The 16219-nt window shown below is 41.2% G+C and overlaps 1 protein-coding gene across 3 annotated transcripts in view; it reads right to left on the reverse strand.

Annotated features, from left to right (window-relative positions):
- Positions 1-16219, reverse strand: part of plxnb2b (plexin b2b) — a 155158-nt gene that overhangs the window by 115217 nt on the left and 23722 nt on the right. For 2 of the 3 annotated variants that reach the window (XM_032589002.1, XM_032589010.1), the window contains one exon: positions 6428-6614. The exons of the other annotated variant lie outside the window; for it this stretch is intronic. The gene's annotated coding sequence lies outside the window, so the exon portion shown is untranslated. The remainder of the gene's footprint in view (positions 1-6427; positions 6615-16219) is intronic. 3 annotated transcript variants of the gene reach the window in all.

Raw genomic sequence — 16219 nt, forward strand, 5'->3', positions numbered from 1 at the left:
TTTTATTTATGTTAAATGTGCCAATAGTGCAAAAATAGATATAGCAAACAGATATATCGCATTTTTAAAAAGGTCAACTATCATTTTGTCTTTATTTGACATATCGGTGAAATCATATCCAAGTCTATACATGAAGTGGCATCTCCCCTGGTCTGTAGCAGCAATAGTATTGCTGATTTTGTGATAATTACAACTGATCTACATTATCCTGAGTCCTCTCTTTATTTTTCATCGTTGCAATGTCCTCATATTTTCTGCAAGCTTCTCATCCAGTAAGATATGCATCTGACGAGGGCATAAAGGGCAGCAAGTATCCCTGCGACTTTTCAAATATATTATTGGTATGCAGAGTTTGAATGCTTGTCGGTCGATATATAACACCCCATCAATAACTGCATCCAAGCATTCTTTCTACAATAATAGTTTTGCAGACACCATTACTGAGATTATGATTGAAGTTCAGTATATTGAGAAACTCTAGTCTTTTAAAAATGGAATTGTGCAACAATAAAAGGCTACCCAAGATGCCTGTGTAGTTACCATAAAGTAATGATTTAACAATCTGATGTAGCCATCAACAATGATATTGATTTTAAATGTCTTGTTGGGGAAAAATCTGGCTTTATTTATAAATGCCAATGCCCTAGAACATGGAGGATTTTACTTCATTTGTGGATTTTTTGGGATACGGAAAAAGCTCAACAACTTTGAACTTTTTGAATATTCATTGTCATATTAGGTCATTTACATGTCTAATTTATGAGAAAAGCAGAAAGCAGGAAAACTGCAGCTTGCATCAACTAAAATCTGTCCAATAAAAATACAACAAAATCTCAATTTAGAGAAGAACTTATACCATCAACAACAAATAATCCTGAACTACACACAAGGACTGTAGCACCATCATCCCATACATGTAAATTTTTATTTATATTTATATATACACACATATATCCTAAGGTCAGATCAGGCTATTTACACTATGAGGCGGACGAGACGAGCAAAATCCTAGGGGTGATGGGATGTGTGTGGGGGTGTGCGTGCAGGGGTGTGTGTGTAGATGTATAGAGATGGAGGCAGATGAGAAGTTGGGGGAATCCAATCTCTCACACTGAGGAGCAGAGACAGGTGGGCAGATATGCCCCAAACCGAGGATAACCCCTGCAGTATCCAAGAGTGAAATGACAGGATTACAGGGGCATTAAGAACCTGCTGAAATGGTTGATAATGCTGTTTATGGTTGGAAGTCACGCTGGCAAAAGAGAAAAATAAATAAAAAATGTTTTACTAATGAAAATATGGACAAGCTTCTTCTCAGTTATTGAGTGGAAAATTCAAGGACAGCAGCCTCTTGCTCCATTTACAGCAGAGAGTTGATGTTGCCCACTTTACAGATTCTTAGAGCAAATGTATATATATATAAAAAAGATGCGTCTTTATCACAGTTTTCTGCGAAAAACTTTTAACACTTGCGACAGTAAACATAAGCCCCACTATCCTGGTTGAGAACGGGATTATTGTTGTGTCAACAAACCCCCATAGATAATAGTAATTACTGCCCTGGCTGCTGCGCCATCAGACTGAGGCAACTTCACTAGCTGACAGCTTGGTCCTAATTACTGAGAACCACCAATTACGAGCTTCATTTCATTATTTATATTCCACGGAGCAACCAAATAAAAGAGACTTCAGTTACTCCGAGCGCTCACATCTCTGGCAGCTGCAGAGGAGCGTCCAGAGACCTGCTGAATCACTCTCACTGTTTTTTTTTTTCTTCCTGATGATAAGCTAGTAACTAGGCGAACAGAGAACTGATGGTGCACATATATGCAAAAAACAGTGACTTTGTTTTTGTCAGCCACAGGAAGTAATTTAGCTACATAGGAAGTGTGTTATCTACTCCTCCACTAGCAGTTAAAATTTCAATCATTCCACAACTTGATATGCGCAGAAATTAAATGACAAAACTGCTTCAATTTTGAAGAAGTCTCCAAAAATATTGAAATAAACACCAGCTTCTTATCGGTTAAGTGTATTCAACCACACTGATTTGCACAGATGTTCCCCATCACCCCCGACTGCCAAGCGCCGTCCAGTGATGGCTGACAGGAGGGAGGCAAGGAGAGGGATCGGGGCGGGGGTGTGAAATTCGGCTATTCCTGCTCCAGTGATTTCTCCGGAAACTTGGCAGATCATTGTGGAGATTTGTATGTCTGTGGATTTGACATGAAACTGTTTGAGAGGCTCGTCTGGGATCCGTCTTTCAACGAGCCATCCCTTCACCCTCCTCTCGTTGCTCATGTTATGTTCCTGTAATTCCTGAAGGCCACAGTTCCCAGCCTAACAAAAGCTGCAGATGTGGTGATTATCTTGGGGTATTTTATGGCTCGTACGATCCACTGAAAGACGACCGTTATTACACCTGCTGATTCAAAAAGGACAAACACGTGTGTGTAGAAGCTGCAAAATAGGCAGAGTAAACAAAAAGAAGAAAAAAAAGCATCTGCACAATCTATTCAGAAATATGCAATTGCACACCTTGTTGATCTCTATGATTCAGTGCAAATTCAGTGATTCACAGAATGAGCTGAAAACGGAAACTCGCGCTCAGAAAGCTGTAAAGCATGCAGAGCTAACACGTTCCAAAGAGATTACCCATCACAAAAAAAAAAAAAATGGAAACATAATTACAAAAAAGGAACGCACTGTAGAAATCCAAAGCTCTTAGCATGTAAATGACAGCTGCGCAGGGCAGGCCTTGTTTGCACGGCCTGGAGAGGAGCAGTATATGTGGCCTGGAGGCCAGATCCGTTCCAACTGTGCCCTGGCACGAAAACGATCAGCCCGGTCCGACTCGACAGCTTGGATATTTGCAGGGGGCGATGGAAAACTGGAACGTTGCAGCACCGTGTTGGAGGTGGGGGAGGTGGGCCCGCGGGCGGAGGGGCAGTGATGAGTCAGGAACAAGGTGCTTTCTATTATTTTAGGTCCGCAAGGACGTGACATTTCCAAAGTGTGATGAGCAAGACCGAACTGCGGTGGGTGAAGGAGGTGCCATTTCTGTGGGGGCCTGAGGCAGCCAAGTTTATCCACCAGCACATGTGTCTGGAGGACATATGAGCATTTTTAACCATTTCCCGACATTTATTAGGCGTCTATATAAGCTTCAACAGTCAAAACCTGCAGGGTGATGATGCATCTATAAAGCCTGGAGTTAGTTTATGTAATTATCATTGAGACAAAAAAAATAAACAGGTCTGAGGTCATGTAGCTCATGGGAGGAAAAGCAAAACTAAGAATAAAAGTCAAAAGACATGACGGGTAGCCTTGCAAGAAAAACAATAAGTTTTTTAGCATGACAAATTTATTTAATCTTATCTTGTTACCATCATCATCATCCATCATCACTTACAAAGAGTCAGAGTTTGGGATTTTCCTTAAAACTGAAGAAATGCAGGAGGTTTCTTAAAAAGTGATGCAATGAGAAACCTGCTGGTTATGGGAATATTTTCAGTTTAGCCTGCTTTGACCACTAACAAGAAAATTACAAATCTTATCAGTGTGGCTGATGTTACTGACTGAAGGCTCAAAGCTCAGTGTTTTTAAGATAAATGACAAAATAGAAACAAAAAAAAGTGGCCAAAGAGACGCCAAGAGATATTTAAAAGCAAACCATTTTGTAGGACATACAGACACGTCTGAAGTTTGTTAAGCAGATAACAGAAAAGGTGAACGGAGAACAGAAAAGGCGCTTTGTTCCATCTCTTCAAACTATAAACCTGTCCGTCAACCTGGCAGCCTTTGATAAATCTCAGTGTTAAGGTAAGGCTCTTCCTTTGAGGATCAGACGGAGTGTCGTTTTAGCTCTATGTGCAACACTAACTTGAAACAGAAGTTTCAAAGGTCAAATCAAAAATCATTAATACAGTAAATTCCTATTTTACACGGGTTGGACTCTCAAACACACACTGCTCTTAAAATAAATAGATTTTTTTTCTATTACTAAAGTTACCATGGCTAAAGAGAAAGCAAAAGCAGTTAAACTCAGCATCATGCCAAGTCAAAGAAACAAAAAGATCCAGCAATCGGAAAATTTGACAAAAAATTTTTGATCTGTGCAGCTTGATGTGAAGTTTCACAAGACAACATGAACAGCTTTGATTACCATTTGCTATACAGAATAACGGGGAAAATGTGATTTTTTAAATAAAAAAAAAATAAAAATCAATCTAAAATTTACAACATTCTGTTGCACAAGAGAATAGAAAGCTACAGGCCCCACCCTGTCCCCAGGGTTAAAAAACATTTGTTTGATATAGTGCATGCTAATTCATTCATCCCCAATGTAGCACTTTGCTCTGGGGTAGCGCCGTTGCAAAGCCTCCTGGGAAAAATGATTGACACTTCTTAATCCTCATGGATAGCAAAAAGCATGTCATTACCATGACATTTATACCATCTTCTGGGACATGAGATGAAGAGTGTAAACAACAAAAGGGATAAACAGAGAAAACTCCATAAATAAGGAGTGTGAATGTTTAATGGGATGCATTTTTGGGTCACACGTGTAGTTTAAATATTTCACTCTGGCTGCGCTCACTTAATAGAACGGGGATGGAGAGATGCCTGCGCTCTGGCACCTGGGGTAGCCAAGATTTCAAATTATCCAACATTTTATTTATCTGTAACAACAGAGGGCTGGCTGGTGGGCACCGAGGACTGCAGGAAATGTGATGGAAAGTGGAGAACAGTAATGACCAAAGCAAACAGCTGATAATGAGGAAGATGCGGGGGGGGGGGGGGGGGGGGGGGGGGGGGGGGAAGGAGTCATCTGTCAAGATAAGCACTACACAGATGAGTAAGAGGCATCCAGAGAAATCAGCAACTCCTCAAGCTTTCTGACAGCTTTGGGACTTAAACACCACAGAAACTGTTAGTGACAGAGTGAGAAATATCAGACAAGCCTTGATACATCAGTCACAATTATGTTGCGACGTTCTTCACCTTAATTCATCTCTTTGACTGGATGAGCGGAGCAGCATTTCTCCTCTTCAATTAAACGCGTAAAGAAAAAGTTTTAACAGCTTCTCCATAAAAACCGTTACAGCAGCAGTTAATTACTGGGGATCTTCAGCTAATGAGCATCGGAGCAGATTTAATTACTCATATCCCTTAATAAACAAACAGATCTTAATAGAGCCCACATAAAGTTTCACCAGAACGGACCGAGTTAATACTTTGAGAACTTGCCTCAACTTGTAGGACAAGGCTTGGCTTGTAATTGGGGCATAGTTTCCTGAAACGGAGCGCTGACCATTTATTGTCCAGCAATGCTCCACATCCATAACAAAACAAACAAACAAATAGAAACACCTGCTGGTATTTTGGAGGTAGCTACTGCCAGCATATCTCCCAGGTGAGCTGAGCTGCTATCTGCTGGGTTACAGAACTACTTCCTCTCCTCGACGCTGTTCAGTTTCTTTCCTCCAGAACTTTTAATACGGATAAACAACAGGGAGCAAAATGGTTAACAAGTGAAAAGAGGAGGCTCAACTGATTACTGGGTTCCTATGCACATTTCAAGTGAAAATACCATACTTCTGTACATTATTTTTTTGAAATCTCCAACAGTTCTGTCTGTTAAACTCATTTTTCAAAGAAACGAAGGAATGTATGCGCCTTAGCTTGAGAATTGCATGAAAAGGGATAAAGGTAACTAAAACGTATTAGTTTAATAGTCACCATTTTCAAGTTGTATTGATGTAGAATTATAATTTAATTTCTAAAGCTGGGGAACTTTTTCCCCTGAAACGGTGGGATATAAAATGAAGTACTGAAAGTGCTATTTTTTTAATACAGTTTTCTTTCTCTGTCCTTATTCAGACCTGAAAAAACACCATTTCAAATTCAATACCTTTTCAGACAGCATAGGAACCCAGTAATTATGCCACCTCCACACCATTAGCTCCACACCCTGCTGTTTACTCAAAGCAGTTTGATACACTGAGGCCTGGCCTGAAACTGACTCACCCATCAGGACAAAAACAGGAGCTGAAATGCTTTTTTATTTCTTCCCCCTCCCACCTTGGCTGCAGCCCAATGGGAGACCATAAAAAATTACTTAAATCCAACTGTGTTTAGTGAGGACAAAGGGTGTGAGCCAGAGAAAGTGAGGAAATGCAGGGACCGAGTCTACAGAGTCTAGCAGCAAAAATACAGCTCAGGAAAGAGTACAGAAATTGTGTCAAGTTTTTATTAACAAAAAAAAAAAGAAAAGTGTGACGGGCAGAGCTGGTGGTCCAGAAAATAGCTAGACCCCGATGAATTTTTCTTTGTACAGAAAAAAAAAAAGTAAAAGAACATAGCAAAGTGGTGCAAGTAAATGAGAGGATAAGTGAAAATAAAATGACCTTGAGTTGCTACTCACTAGAGAGAGGCCGACAGGGGTGCAGGGTGCGTCTTGGCTGCTGGAGTGGAACAGAGTAGGGTGCAGTGGCGGCTGCACAGTTTGTGCTCACTGAACACTTCAATCACAGGTAGCCCCAGCCCCGGGCGAACTTGGCCAATTAGCCACACGCTGCCGCTGACCCCCGGCTTCATTAAGGGCTCGGGCTCTGGAGGGGGAAGAAAGACGGGAGGATTGGAAGGTGAGAGGGGAGGCTGTCATTACTGGCGACGGTTTGAGAAGATGCGTCTACACCTTATGCTTAAGGTAGGACTGAAGGTTACAGATGAACACAATCCAGTGTGGAAACAGACTCAACTCCGCAGGTACCCACTGCCTCCAAAAATCACACTCTCCACGTCCCTGAGGGTTTACCTGCGGCAAAGGTGGTGGAGGTGAGAGTTGGAGCTGCAGAGGCCAGAGGGCAGCGCCACACCCCCACCCTAAAACACAGCTGCAGTGACAGCAACAGGTGTGGTGGCCGGCAGACATGCAATTATCAGGCTGAGATTCTGCTCTTTGTGACAGAGACAACAGCAGATCAGAGGGAAGATTAGAGCTACAGGGGGAGAGGAGAGAAGCAGGACGGGAGGAGACAGAGATGAGAGGGAAGAGAGGAGGAAGCACTACTACGAATCTCTAAGGGATGGAAGGAAAAAGACTTTCTGTTCTGCTCTTTTGATCGGCAAGTCCTCAGAAACTGAAGAAAATGCAGATCAAAAGCCAGCCCCACGCTGTCAATCACAAGTTCACTTTCACACATCAGCATGAAGGTGATTAGTTTAAACCTTAGAGGACTTTAAATTATTTTTTCCTTGATTATAAAAAACTAAAATAAAATGCACCTCACTGATATTTAGTTGGGTTTTGGCAAAATTCTCGTTTTTTAGTTTTTCTTCGAAAGAGTAGAGCTCAATCAAACCAGTTGGATTCCTGCCAGAGATTTAGCTTTTAATCGTAGGTCATGCATTTTCAGAACAGTTACAGTTGAGGCCAACATGGAGCAGGCCTCGGGATCATCGTCTTGTACAAACGCCAACTTGGATCAATCCGTTTGTTGATTTTAGATGCCTTCAACTCCTCCACTTCACTATTGCAATTCACTACTACCCCTGGAGGTAAACAGCAGCACAGTATGATGCTACCACCACCACCATGTTTGAGAGTTGCTACAATGAGCTCATGTTTTACAGCTTCACTCTGATCTTCAAAGACTCTTATTATGGTCAAATTGGTCACTATTTTCTCTTGTCTGGCCTTTTAGAGTAAGTTTTAGAGTACTGGTCAGCAACCTCTCAAGTCTATGATGATTTAAATGTCACTTTCCTGTGGATCGACCAGACAGATGCATCTTGAAGATTATTATAGAGCTCAGATATGTACCATCAGGACAACAATCCCAAACACACATTAAAACTGATTTTGGATTAGATAAAGCAGACTAACATTAAACTCCTGGAATGGCTCCAGCCTCAACTGTGTTGACAATTTATGGACTTTGCTTAAAAGCTTAGTCCCAGGACATGAACCAAATATAAATGTGCTCCACCAATTATGATTAAAAGAGTAGTCATATATGCAGCCAGATTTATATCAGTAGCTTGCTTATGGCTATAGAAATCCACAAGCAATCTCTTATGTTTACTATGGGATACTTATCGGAAATGTAATCTGTGTGTATATATTTATTAAAGGGCAGTATTATGTATTTTCCAGACACATAGTGCCATTTAAGTTATAAAATATTCTGCATTACCAAATAGGACTTTTAATAATTTTACGCCTTGAAATTGGGCCCTGTCCTTTTAAGAAACTCCTGCTTTTTCCGACACTCCGTTTTCAGGACGTCATCACAACACGGCTCCTTCATTAACCCTTTAACAACGTTTTTACCAGCATTGCACTGAGATGTAGCTCATATATTGATCTCTGCTGATGCACAGTTCCACCAGCTGTGTGCTAATTGCTTCTGGTTAGTCTGAAGGAGCTGAGCGAGGGAGCAGCGGGGGGAATGCTGCTCTGTGAGGTGGAAGCTGCAGCACCAAGGAGGAGCTTCGTCCTCGAAAGGCAGCGTTCTGTTCCACCAAGCGTTTTGCACATCTGAATGGTTGCCACGGGAGATTAAAGGATTTATCAAATATGTATTAAAGAATCAAGGCAAGACTCCAGCTATGTTTTTAAGGAGGTAATAACACAGCCCGATTTAAAGTTCAAAAACATTTATTTCACATATTATTGCCCCTTTTTGTGAGATTTCAAACCTGTGTTGGAACAGAGAACACACATAATATGGTCCAAGTCATAAGATTTCTCCATCACCAAAACAGGTAAAATGCATCATTAAAAGCACATTAATATCCCATTTAAATCAATAATAATAAGTGCATGCACTCATTTACCAGCATTGTATACTTTGGCCTTCTGCAGCAGGAATCAGTTTACTCAGGGTAGTGGTCTGAGGAGACCTCATACACATGTTTGCACGACACTTATAAAAAGCCAAAACATCTTGTGTCATTTCAGAGTAGGTGGAGCAGTTTGTGGCTGTATGGGACATGCAAGGCTCGGCAACAGTTAGTCATATACAAATGTTTTTCTCCCTTACAAAAGCAGAAATCCACATGGGACTTGTGCCTGCGTCACATTTACTGTGGAAACCTCAGAGCTGCCGTAGAGGAGTGGGGTGCTTCATACCAGTGTTCCTTCTGATTACAGGGCTTTGACCTAGCTAAGGAAAAATGTTTATAAGGTGGGCTACCAGAATAGTAATAACTACTGTCAGAACGTTTTTATGCTCGGGAGAAGGAGATACCAGGCCTTTATTTAAAACAAGCCAAGGATAAAAGATCAATGGCCCAAGTCAGAACAAGAATTGGAGGGAAAAGTTCACAAACATGGTGGGAGATTATGAGGGGGGATGTATGAGTAGATGAGGTGGGGGAGTGGAGGGAGCGCCAACGAAGAGGGATCTAGCTCATCTGGGTGCTAGTGGCTTATTGATCGGAGAAGACACACAGCTCCGAGCCATTCATCACAGGCCACTCTCAGGTCCTTAGATAAGTCCTGTGATAGTGCCTGCTTGCTGAGCAGCTGCAACTGGCCACATCCATTATCGCTCAAACGAAGCCCACTACCCTGGGAATAGGCATGGAAAGGGCTGCCGGGTGACATGGCAGAAGGAAGGCTGGATTCAAAATAGAAAAGAAGCCTGTGGTTAAGGGCCTGTGGCTGAGGCTAATGCCTACAAAGGCAAAAGCTGCAGTTGAAGGGCTGGAGTTTGATGAAAAATCGTGCCCTAACAGCCACAAACGAAATGAAAAACTCTCTGTTTGCACCAGCAGGAGGTGGGAACTTTTTTATGGCCCTATTGTTTCCATTTCTCGGCCAAACACTATTAGCAAAGCTGTTTTGTAGCAGATAGTACACAAACCATCCGAGCGACAGGCAGCTCTGAAAACCGCTGAGTGGTTCTGACTGTATGTATGACTGAACGCGAGTGTGTATGTGCATAAAGGAGAATTCCCCAACTGGGCAGGTGGGGATCAGCCATAATGAGCCATGCAGGGAAAGAAGACAGAAAGGGAGGGCAGGAAAAAAAAGATGACAGGAGGAGTGATGGCGACAGGCTCAGAGCCAGAGTCAGGGCCCCAAAAGAGCAATTACAGGAGCTCCAGAGAAGGTGTGGGCCTCGTCCCAAGGCATGGTTTCAAACAGCACAAAGCCCTGCCAGACATGTACTCACAGGCAAACACACACAAACACATGTATACTGGCTTTATATACCGTTCTTATGTCAAAATCCTATAGTTTATATACAGAAGTTTACTATGACACCAAGGTGTCCTTCTCTACAAAGGCCAGAGTTTAAATAAGGGTATTGAGGAAAAAAACCAGAAAGGATGGATAGATGGTGATCAAGTGCTTTAAACCCAGACCATTAGATGGATGAATGGATGGATGGACAAACAATTTAAAAGACGAACGGACAGACAGACAAGAATTGATTTACGACTGAAATTGATGGTAGGATCCATGGATAAACAAATAGTTGGATGTGTGAATGTAGGCCTGTCACAAGAAACAATAAATCAATTAATTACATGATAGATTAAAACAAACGCAACAATTTCCATTTGCTTGACTGATTGTTTTTCTCTTTTTACCAAAAACTGCATGATAAAAGTTGTCACTCTGGTGCTCTGGTCTCAACAATCCCTTTTTTGAAAGATAATTTTGTTTACAGACACTTCATAATTAATTTTATTTGTTGTTTTTTATTCATTTTGGATATTTCAAATGAACTCTGTAAACAAAATTATTATTATTTATGTTTTGTTTACAATTGTCGTTTTGTGCAACTTAGGAAGAGATGCACCAATCAATCGCATGATAAATAAAAAGAAACTACATTTTTATTTGTCTTCCAGTTCCAGTGTTTAAATGTTTGTTAAAATTTAAAGTTTATTGATCTCTGAGAATGTGTTCTTGCCATTATTACTATTACTTGAAAATGGTCTCAAAAACAATGCTATTGTTTATCGCAATAAGCTCTAGGACAATTTATCGTCCAGCAAAAATTGTTATCGTGACGAAAAGAATGGGCAGAAAAGTGGTCTTAAAATACAAATCAAATAAAAAAGCTGTTAGAAAAAGTAGGAGCAACAGAGACGGGGTGAAAACGCAAAATGGGAAGGAAAGAAGGAAGGAAGGAATCAAGGAAGCAGGAGGGAATATATTCAAGTGTAAAACATCAGCATGCTACATGCTGCACATGTTTGTACCCGCACATTCTGTGCTGCTCTGAAGCTGCTTCCTGACACCACGGGCTGAAACAAAAGCCCAAACTCCAAGGCTCTGGTCCGCATGCCGAAAACTTTCAAGTGAATTCTGCTGTGACTGGTGGGCGCTAAACAACAGTGAACGGTCTGGACAGCTTCTCTCCATGGTGCCCGTCACAAACAGGGCTCTGAAATAGCTTCTGAAGGCAACCATTTTTGGCCTTCTCCACTCCACCACTTAGAGAATGACAAGATGGGGAGAGCAGACATAAATGACGGGAGAACGAGAGAAGATATGCAAACAGATATGTGGGGGAGGAGAAATTAAATTAAGAGAAAAGTTCTTGCGCACCGGTACGGACCATTGATTTCCCATTCTCTTGGAAAGATTTAATGAGCTTAAATAGGAGGCTGGTTTGACACTGCCACAATGACTCTGAGAAAGCTCCCTGTGAGAGGAAATCGTTCAGAGGCTGTGACGGCTACCAGCAAGAGGGGAGGGAGCGAGGAGGGAGATGAGATGCAGGGAGGGAGGGAATGTTTTCATGCCAAAGTAGGAGACATGAGGAAGACAGATGTTGGATTATGCTTGGGAAATGGTCCACGGCTAGCTTTACTTGTCTAGTTCTCAATGAGCAGGAGAGACGGGGGGGGGGAGGGTGGTGAGGATGAAGGATGAAAGGGATTAGAGCAAGAGAGGCAGATGCTGAAAGAGGCTAAAAGGTGGTCTACATTCAACTGAGCTGCCAAGTTATGTAGGTGCTTACTCACAACAGGCGCTCATTATAACCCAACGATCTCCGAGGTGATTGACAGTTCCTGCTCGACTGCGGCGCTTCACCTCATTACTTCCTGGATGACCTCCCTACGAGCCATTGAAGAGATGCAATTGCTTAGCAGCCATCTTGTTTTCCAACCCTCCCCTCTCACTATCGCACCTCCGTAGGCAGGAGCACTGTAGTGACTTCCGAGAGCAGAGTCCTCGGGCGCTTCACTGCGCTCTGCCGCTGATGAGGGCCCCACTGGGAATCATCAGTAGCCGTTTTATGAAGCTGTCTGGCAGAGTGAATGCGCTCAGCGTCCCGCCACTTTTTTTTTTATTTTATTTTATTTTTTGCAGGCAATCACGGTAATAGGAAAGTGGACTCAGGCATAGCTGTGAGCCGGTACCAAAGGGATGAGGGCTTCCCTTCGCCAACTGTTGGATGCCACAGTGTGTTCAATGACTTCCTTCATGCAAACTTAGATTAAGAGCCGTTTTACCCTGGAGATGCACTTGCTCCAGATGATAAATATGGGAACACATCTGATGGAAGTAAGTAATTGGGTCACTCTGTTAGAGCATTGCAAAAGTATTTATCCCAAGATCAATTTACAGATTCCCTCTTCACTAATTAGATTACAGACATTTTTAAGGGCATCAGAGTAGAGGTGGCTGACTATATATATATACTTAAAAAAATAGTTCTAAATCTATGTACCCTCCTTTTTCTCCTTCAGAGTTGAGCTCCACATTGTGTTTGTCCAAAACGCAAACCCCCAGTAAAAAGCACGCTGAAGTTTGTGTTTGGAACATGACAATTTGAAAATGCTCAATGGGAGAAAGGTTTCCCCCAGAAAACTTGCCAAGCCTGGTGGCTGTCATTCATCCAGCGGCCCGTCATGTTTTTGAGTTAATTTTTTTTTTAAAGTTGACCAGAAATTTGAAAACATAACTTGATGATTATGTGTTATTGGACGATTGGAATATTAATATCTGAACACCAAATAGAAAGTCTTACAAAATGCAAACATTTAAATACTTAAATAAGCAATGCTAAGCCTGGTGGGGGCACAAGTAAAGCCTGGTGGCCCGCCAGGCTTATAATACACTGTGGGAAACTCTGGGGAGTAAACACTTTTGCAACTCTTGGTATAAAATTGCCAGCCTACAGCTTACTATGTTTCAGTTACACAATTCTGTAACTTTGTAATTGAAACATATTTGCTTTGTGTAAAAAACCAACTAGGAAAAGAAAGAAAAGTTATCATGGGACAGAATGGGACCCGGTACTTAATACAACAGGTTTCTGTGAAATGACTCGGAAAAGGCCTTATTTCCGCAAAGATAGCCAATAAAATGTGAGTTGGCAATTAAAGCATTGATTTATAACAAAATTATTCAGGGCAATTTGATGCTAGCTATATTCAGATTTAATGATGCAAGATTTGCAGAGTTTGCATGTGCAGTGAGGCAAAGAAGAGTTCCACCGTACTTTACACAAATTTAGATTGATTGCTTATAACTGGATTTCTGCTGGATACAGAACATTTCCAAAAATCATGTAATAAATTGTGGTTTAGATGTCTAGTCATATATACCCACATATGAAATAGATGTCAAGTGATTCCCCATAAATACAACATTTTGCAAAATAACATTTGAACCTTTTTGTCCTTTAGTTTATCCAATAACTACAAACTTAATATGATCGTCTGATTTTACAAAATGTGCATATTTGTGTAGTGAAAACAGTAAGTTTTCTTATTTTTTAATTAATGCAAGTTACAAAAAAGCCCATCTAGAGTGCATTTCTACCCTGCTCCCTTAAATCCGATACCCTTAAATAAAATCACAAGCCTATTAACATCAAAACTCCTATAATTAGTAAACAAAAACTAGATGGCATCAACTTGATTAAAAAAAACAACACTCTTACCAAACTATCATTTCATAATTACCGATTACTTTCTATGATAGAAACCAAACCTAATGAAATATTTTAAACATTGATAGTGAAAAAACAAAACAAAAAAAAAAGACAGAAAAAACTTAGCCAGTAAGATGGATATATATATATATATATATATATATATATTATTTTTGCCAAAAGTTGTATTTCAGAAGCCTGTGTTTGCATTTAGCTCCAGGACGTTTCAAAGTTTAGAGGTGTTTTTCTTCCAACAAAAATCTGTTTCCCAAATCAAGAGCGCAAAGACAGAGTTCATCAGTTTCTGACCTTGTGTTTTTACTTCACCTCAAACTTTTGCTCCAGAGCTGATAACACAGCTGGCTGGCAACGTGTCTCAGAGTGTTTACCCAGACGGATGCATAGTAAGCAGTACAGCAGTGACTGTGGGTGTTGTAGTGTAAAGCGCTTTGAGTGGTCAAAAATGACTGGAAAAGCGCTATATAAGTTCAGTCCATTTACCATTTTACCATTTTTGTACACAACTGGCAGCAGTGCTGAGGCCATGTTTCGCAGGGCATTCGTCTGTGACTCGCAGCAAATGTTATGCTGAGGGGGGGACATATTTCTAAAGAAAATGCATCTTAAGCTGAAACAATCATGTGGTTCTCTGGTGATTAATTATAGAAAGAGGAAAACAGCCCGTATGAGAGTTCCCCCATTTGCTTCTGAAGAACTGGAGCGGAGTCACACAGGCGTGCACTCCCACACAAACTGGAAATGGCTAACAGGAGCAAAAACAACTCGAAGACGACGTGTTTTACTGTTTCAGATATCCAGAAACAACATTTTCTGAGCCAGCAAGACACAAACTTTCACAGTGGAGATCTTTCGGTAGGACTCCACGGGTTCAGATTTATGCTGGACACCGGACCAGTAACCAGACCATTTATACTGGTTTTATATATATATGGACTGTGGATAGAAGGTTATTATAGGAACAAAAAGCTGTATTTCATAATTGCACCACCCTGCTTGTGTCCCCTCAGTGAAATTGGCTCTCCAGAATATATTCCCTCTCTCTTTATCTCTCTCTTGTCTGGCAGAGAGGGTGATTTTGACAGGCTGACTGTCTCTGCTCATGCAATAACCACCCTCCATTTGTATCTGAGGAGGGTGCATTAACTGGACAGCGTAATCAGCCCGCACAGGAAAAGCAGCGAGCCTCAACGACCGACTGCTTTTTACCACTCTGGGCTATAACAGCTCGCCATTAGGCCACAATTAGTGCAGCTCATTTGGGGGGAAAGCAGCCCCTCCAAAGCCCCTTGGGCTGCAGAGTGGAAGCGAGAAGCAAGACTTTTCGTCAAAGTCTATTGTTGAGACAAACATTCAAGAGAGATAATCTGATTTGTTAACATTCCTGATGGTAAATGCAGAGGGACTAAAAAGCCTCACACGGTGCCACGGGACATTGCTCCAATCCAATTTGAGGGTATTGACACTGCAAACAGCTAATCACCAGATAATGCAGATAAGAGAATATCCTACAATGCAAAAAGAGCGGGGATGATTTTCCAATGTAGGAGGGAGAATTAGACATAAATAGTCCTGTAGTAATAGTAAACTCCATGTGAAGGATGCACTTCCACAAAGTTTAGCAGACACAAAGATGTTCCCTTCCCTTCCCCAGGGGATTTGTAACAATGACGTGAAAATGCACGTTCCTGTGGTCATTTGTGGCATGCTGGCAGTGGGCAGACACAGATAAGAGTTTGGATCGGTGGCGGCTGACACGCTGTGATTATCTCTGGCTGCTGGAATTGACCGTCCATCAATCCAGGCGACCAAGACAACTAGGGCTGGGCGACTTGATTGTTATCTGAGGCACAATTTTTATGATTTACTGACCTGAGACAAAAGAAAACAAGTATAAGTAGAGGTGTTTCTGATAATTTGTATGATTTCAATGCCAGCATTTGCAACTTATAAGAATAAATCAGAGTCTAAACATATAAGCTGACATCTCACAGGTTATAATGCCACAATTTTCAGATTTTTATTTATAAAAATTTTAATATTTATCTTTTTTTGTCCCTCTTTCCACATAAAACTTATCAAAAATAAATACACAGAGAATTGTGATTGTGATGGGACAAAAAGTGAAAAAGGTCAAGGGGTGTGAATACATTTGTAAGATACTAAACAAATGCTGCAATTTTATAGGGGAATATTAGATGGATTGTATTTTTTTCCCCCCCACCAACTTTTTCCAAACAATCAGAAAGTGCCACCTGACTTTCAAGGGCTCCCCTCTCACGTTCCAA

The sequence above is a fragment of the Xiphophorus hellerii genome, chromosome 2 (assembly GCF_003331165.1).
Source record: "Xiphophorus hellerii strain 12219 chromosome 2, Xiphophorus_hellerii-4.1, whole genome shotgun sequence".
NCBI classification, from domain to species: Eukaryota; Metazoa; Chordata; class Actinopteri; order Cyprinodontiformes; family Poeciliidae; genus Xiphophorus; species Xiphophorus hellerii.